This window comes from Lactuca serriola, chromosome 4 (assembly GCF_051521515.1).
Source record: "Lactuca serriola cultivar US96UC23 chromosome 4, Lser_US96UC23_V15, whole genome shotgun sequence".
Classification (NCBI taxonomy): domain Eukaryota; kingdom Viridiplantae; phylum Streptophyta; class Magnoliopsida; order Asterales; family Asteraceae; genus Lactuca; species Lactuca serriola.
The window spans coordinates 102,550,635-102,557,425 of record NC_136411.1 but is presented as its reverse complement, the minus strand read 5'-3'; the positions used below and the strand labels follow the sequence as shown (position 1 = coordinate 102,557,425).

Sequence of the window (6,791 nt, the reverse complement as noted above, 5' to 3'; positions counted from 1 at the left end):
AACTTATACTTATAATAAATGTTTAATAATCAATTGATAAAAAAATAAAATCTAAATTGATTAAAATCAAGTATTTCGGCAAATATGATATTTTTAATATTTATCAAAGATAAATATAATACTTAGAAATTACATTTGACAAATATGGTATTTTCATGTTTAAGAATTGTATATACGTAATTCTGTGTGTGTGTGTATATATATATATATATATATATATATATATATATATATATATATATATATATATATATATATATATATATATATATATATATATATATATATCCGGTAAGAAATTTATTTTGATAGGAAGGTAAGAAACTTTTTTTGGCTTATCTTGTTGGCGAACAAAACAAATAAATCATTAGATCAATCAATAATAACATGATTCATAAAAAAAATTCCCGAAAAAACTTTTCGATGATTCATTTTTACGATGATTTTGTTGATATTAATTAAAATTGTCATAAAAGTGAATTTTTTTTCTTGATTTATCTAAAAATTAATCATGAAAGTGTGTTTTCAAAGATTTTTTTTCTTGTGAATCATCTTACTTTTGAATCACGATTCATTTAATTTTTTTCCTAAGAAAATATGTATATAAAAAATTTCTTACGTTCCTACCAATTAAAATTTTCCTTTTTATGTTCTAAAAACCAATCTTTTCTTATACCTTATCAATATTAATAGTAGTATAAAACATATTTTATTTTCTATGATCGACCACCATAAAACATAAGTGCCACACGCTTCTTGTTTCATTCTTCTTTCGCTGACTGCTTCATATTCTATATTGTGTGTTTTGGAGAGAGATTCTTCTTTCGCTGACTGCTTCATACTGAGAGAGAGAGAGAGAAAGAGAGATCTAGAGGACATGGAGTTGAAAGAGGAGGTGCATAACTTTATGAGGGTAGCATTATGTGCACTTATTTCACTTGGGTATTGCTATTTTGTAGGCAAGATTGTTCGCAAAGGTGTTCTAAGATTCCTGTCTATCCTCCCTGTTGTCGTCGTCTTTCTATTCATCCCTCTGTCACTAACCTCCGTTCACATGATTGGAGCTTTTTCTTTCTACATTTCATGGCTTGCAAACTTCAAACTGATTCTTTTCGCCTTCGAAAAGGGCCCCCTTTCAACACCTTCAATGACACTATTGCGGTTCTTTGCAGTGGCTTGTTTCCCGATCGATGTTACTCAGTCCGATAAAGGGTTTTCCAAGCCCAACAAAACGTCTTTATTCACTTATGGTACGAAGGGTCTAGTTCTTGCCGTTTGCCTTCATCTTTATCATCATCATAAAGAGGATGTGCATCCGATGATGGCATGGTGCGTCTTCGGGTTGATTGTTTACTTAATGCTTGAGCTCTTCGTAGCTTTGAGCTCAACCATAGTCGGGTTGTTTCTCAAGGTTGAGCTCGACCAACAGTTTGACGAGCCTTATCTTGCCACATCCCTGCAGGACTTTTGGGGACGGAGGTGGAACGTGATGGTCAACCGCATCCTTCATCCGAGCGTTTACGAACCGATGCGTATACTCTCGATCGGCGTGGTTGGTCGGTTGTGGGCCCCAGTTCCAGCAATCCTCACCACCTTCTTGGTTTCTGGCATCATGCATGAACTAATATTCTTTTACTTTACTAGGGAATGGCCCACTGGGGAGGTGATGCTTTTCTTTGCTCTACATGGGGTTTGTTTGGTTCTCGAGGTGGTGATTAAGAAAGCTACAAGATATAAATGGAGTTTACCCAATAACCTATCGAGACCATTAGTTTTGGCTTTCGTGTTGGCAACATCTTATTGGTTGTTTCTGCCAGAATTATCGAGGTGTAATATGATCGAAAGAGCATTTGAAGATTACGTGGCTGTTAGCGAGTTAGCGACCGATGTGGTACGAACTACGCCAGTATTTTTTAAGTAGAAGAGTAGTTCCATGGCATCGCCTTTCAAATTTCAAATGGTATAAGGACTTCAAGCATAAATTGTTTATGTAACAGTTCAAAGATGCAATATATTGTGTTTTTTGAGAACTTCACTTTTACTTCCTATAGTTTTGATTCTTGTATTAACGTATTGATTAAATGGATTCTACAAATTGCAATTCATGATAAGGACCGGAGTGGAGAAAATAAAATGTGAAATAAATCTAAAATTTATTAATAAGTGTGTAGTAGGTGGTTTACTATTAAAATGATAGTCCAAATTTCAATAGATCTTGGGAACTATACATTGACTTGTGTTGTGAGGTTCATACACAAGACTGTAAGCAGTCATATCTTTTATTCCATGTTAATAAATTCCAGTCACGTTCTATTGGAAAAAGATGCAAATCCAAGCATGATTTAAGGTAATAATAATGTTTTTTTTTCAAATATTAATGACAACATTGAAATCAATCTTTCGTTGGAAATGCCCATTCAAATATAGATGTGAGTAAAAGGGCTTTAATCACTTTATAAAATATTGAAAGGAAAAGAAATGTTTGAGAATGTTACTGACTAACTGAGAGAGAGAGAGAGAGAGAGAGAGAGAGAGAGAGAGAGAGAGAGAGAGAGAGAGAGAGAGAGAGAGAGAGAGAGAGAGAGAGAGAGAGAGAGAGAGAGAGAGAGAGAGAGAGAGAGAGAGAGAGAGAGAGAGAGAGAGAGAGAGAGAGAGAGAGAGAGAGAGAGAGAGAGAGAGAGAGAGAGAGAGAGAGAGAGAGAGAGAGAGAGAGAGAGAGAGAGAGAGAGAGAGAGAGAGAGAGAGTAACATCCCGAATTCAGGTGCGTCTCTTAAACCCTTCTCATTTTCCCAAGTTGTCAAGTTAAGCACATAAAATGAAATGTTAAGGCATATGAGTACGCTGGGCGTACTGAAGAGAACGCTGCGAGTACTCACACGCTTAAGTTGGAGGCGGACTCGCCTAGGTACACTGGGCGTAGCGAGCCCATATGTAAACCCTAGTATGTGGCTTGTGCACTATAAAAGGAATGCTAAGGCCTTATCCTCAGCCACCATTTTCAGAGAGTGAAACCCTAATAGAGAGTCATCCTTCATTTCTAGCTTGTGTGCTTGTGTTCTAAGCTTCAAAGTGCCAGTTCGAGGTGGTGAAAGGGAAGAGGAGGCCATTTTGGGAGCTAGAAGTTGGTGGACAAGAGTAGATTCGAGTTTTTCAGAGGTTGGAGCTCTTTCCGAGGTATAAAGCTCAAAACTTTCTTTGTCATTTGTGATTTGTGCTTCTTGGACCAATTTCTAGGGTTTTTGGTCCCAAGGTGGAGACTTTATGAGCAAATGGTCTCCATTGTCCTAGATCTACCATATTTCAGGATTATAAGAGTTCTATGTTCATAAAAATACAATTTTGGACGTGAATATTGAGCCATGCATGAGATCTAGACCTTTTGAGGAAGAAGGAAAGGTGTTATAGTGATTAGGGACCTTTACATCCATGCAAAGGCTTAAAGGTTCCGACTTTATGGGATAAGAGGCTTATGGAAAGTCAGATCTAAAAGTTGAATGAGTGTCTTAACCGTTTAAGACCAAAATCCAAGGAAAGGTTGAAACTGAGACTTACGTTGGGCTTAACTCTCAGTACGCGCAACGTAAGGGGTTGAGACCCCGATTTTGGTTCGCCGGCGTACGCCCCGCGTACTGCCTCCTGTTGATTTCCGTTGACTTTTAGGGTTTGGTCAACCTTTGGGCTTTTGGGTCAGGGAGGGGTAAAATAGTCTTTTACCCTTTTGTGGAATTGTAGGAGTGGATTTAATCTAGCCTTTGAGAGCCACTATTTATTTGAGAGTGCTGTTTATGTGTTTAGGCGGGGGCTAGACCAGTGTGTTCGTGTGCGAGATTATCCGAGATACCCGAAGTGAGTATTCTCACTATACATTACCTAGAGTGGTATTTATGTGTAGACCGAAGGGTCTTGTATGCTATGTGTATGTTTGAGATTATGTGCATTTTGGTTGTATGTATGCCGTATGTTGTATAGACCTGACCAGAGGGTCCAACGATATAGACCGGACCGAAGGGTCTAACGATACAGACTGGACCGAAGGGTTCGACGAGCTATGACCGGACCAGAGGGTCCAACAAGCTACGGGACTGGAGGGTCCCGTTGAGACACATCGACCGAAGGGTCGTACTGTAGCCTCGAGTGGTGTATGTGTTGTATGTGGTATTTTGGGGAACTCGCTAAGCCTTTGTGCTTACAGTGTTTGTGTGATGTGTTTCAGGTAATAGTGATGATCGCGGGAAGGCGCCGGCATGATCAGTACACACTATCGGAGTTTCATACATTTGATCTTGGGATGTGGTTTTATGGATTTGTTATATGATACATTGAGAATTGAGAATTTGTATGAATGAAATTACATTATTATAAAGTGAAAAATTGTTTTGAAATTTACGTTGTTACAAAGTTGGTATTTGAGCCTTGATTTGAGGGATTTGGATGCACCTTCGGGCGTGTCTGAAATCAAACTGAGGATTTGAGGAAGTTTTTCATAAAATAAACAATTTTTCTAAAGAAGTAAAAGCGTTTGAGAAAAACAGGAGGAAGCAGTGTGTACGATCAGCTAGCGCCCGAACGGTGATTTCCCAAAATACCCTTGCATTATGTGTTATGAGATATGTTATGATATGATATGCATGTTAGAGTAGGCTAGGTATTCATATTAGGAGTAGAGTGGCCTAATTTGTGATGCCTTAGTCTAGGAAGATTTCTGCTGCTATTAGATGCTTGAGAGTGAGTAGGTAGCAGTGAGGAGCTTATGAGAGGTCTACCAAAGGGTAGCCTATGCTAGCGAGACGTAGAGTACTTGTGATCCGGGATCCAAGGAGGAGGACTTGGGGTGAATACTGATGCAATGAGGATGGTAGTATAAGGCCCGTACTACCAAAGACACCGTATCAGTGCGCAGTCCAAGTTAGAATCCTTAGGGTACTAGGGAACAAGTAGGGTTGAATTATCGAGTGCGAGTATGCTCGAGCGGATCTCTGATATTTTGTGTTGTATTTCAGAGAGACGTCATGGTTGGGACACGCCACACGCCTGAGAGCAGTGGTGTTTGTGATGAGGAGATCTGCATGTTGATTCATGAGGAGGTGGCTGCTGCCATCCGAGCCGAGATACCGGAGATGCTTGGGTCTATCAGGACCACTCTGCTCGAGACTTTTGATGAGCGTTACGCTGCTCTTACTAATGATGCTGTTGCAGCAGCCACCGAAGCCGTCGCTGATGCGAGGCCGCAGGGGGTGACTCGTTGGTGTACCGAGAGTTCAACAACACGAAGCCACCAGAGTTTCACGGGACGCAGGATCCGATCACTGCGATGAGATGGATTTCTGATATTGAGGGATGTTTCTATACTTGTTCATGCCCAGAGCATTTGAGAGTTCGGTTTGCATTGAACCAGCTTCGCTTGGGGGCGAAGGACCGGTGGAAGTTTGTGACGGCAGACTTCACTACGACAGAGCTTTCTGCGGTGACCGCGATGTTTCGAGATAAGTATGTTCCCCCTGGGAGAGGTTCACCGCGATGTTTCGAGAGTTTCACCGTGATGTTTCGAGATAAGTATGTTCCCCTTGTGGAGAGGGAACGTCTATCCCAGGAGTTCTTGTCCCTCAAGCAGGGAACTGAGCAGGCACGTATGATTCGGTACTTGAGCATATTGAGGAGGGATATCCGTGAGTTCGTGGAGAGCTCATCATACTGGACATTTGCAGAGCTCCAAAAAATAGCCCTGAAGAGAGAGATTGAGCTGGAGACTCGGGTCAGGGAGGAGGCCAAGTCTCAGAGGAGGGACAGGCGACCGGTACAGGCGCAGCCGGCAGCCAAGCGGGTGAAGCCCACTGATTCGAGATCTGGGGGTTCGAAGGGCCACACTTGTGGGAAGTGCGGCAAGAGCCATGAGGGAGTGTGCAGAGCTGGGTTGTGTTACAAGTGTGGGAAAGAGGGGCACTATACGAAGGATTGTCCCCAGGGATTCATGGTTTGCTTCCATTGCAACCAGACCGGCCATTGGAAGGCCGAGTACCCACAGCTGCGGCAAGGATCGGCATAGGGATTTGCACCTGCTGGCCGAGCTACTGAGGTTCGGCGGTGAAGGCCGAGGCACCGAAGGCTCACGGGAGAGCCTTCCAGTTGACAATAGAAGAGGTCCGCGCAGCGCCCGATGTCGTGGCTGGTATGTATTCTTTCCTTTATTTATGCTGAGTTATGAGATATTGTGCTTATATTGCAATATGCGTAGGTACTTTTCTTGTGAGTTTTGTACCTGCTTTGGTGTTATTTGACTCGGGTGCGAGTCGGTCATTTGTGTCTTTAGCATTTAGTCAACACATCAGTACCCAGCGGGAGGTGTTGAGACGACCTCTACGAGTTTCCATAGCTGACGAGCGAGCGGCATATGCCACTGATGTGATTCGAGGATGTGAGCTTGAGATTTTTGGCGTTGAGTTTCCGATTGATTTGGTCCCAATTGCGATGGGAGATGTCTGTGTCATCGTGGGCATGGACTGGTTAAGCAGGTTTGGAGCGGTTATCGACAGCGAGCGACAACTGGTGACCATACCAGACCCTAGTGGGGGAGCTCTTACGATTTATGGAGAGGTTACCCGTTCTGAGTCAGCATTTTGTTCGGCTGCCAGAGTGAGGCAGAGTTTACAACAGGGCTATAGTGGGTTTGTAGCCTATGTGATGGATACGTGAGTGGCCGCTGAAAGGCTGAGTTCGATTGATGATGTTCCGATAGTGCGCGAGCTCCCGAATGTTTTTCCCGAGGAGTTGCTGGGTGTGCCTCCCGAGAGGC

At 42.3% G+C, this 6,791-nt stretch overlaps 1 pseudogene; it reads left to right on the top strand.

Annotated features, from left to right (window-relative positions):
* Nucleotides 1-724: 724 nt before the first annotated feature.
* Nucleotides 725-2,105, top strand: LOC145102198 (putative long-chain-alcohol O-fatty-acyltransferase 5 pseudogene; annotated as a pseudogene).
* Nucleotides 2,106-6,791: the final 4,686 nt, after the last annotated feature.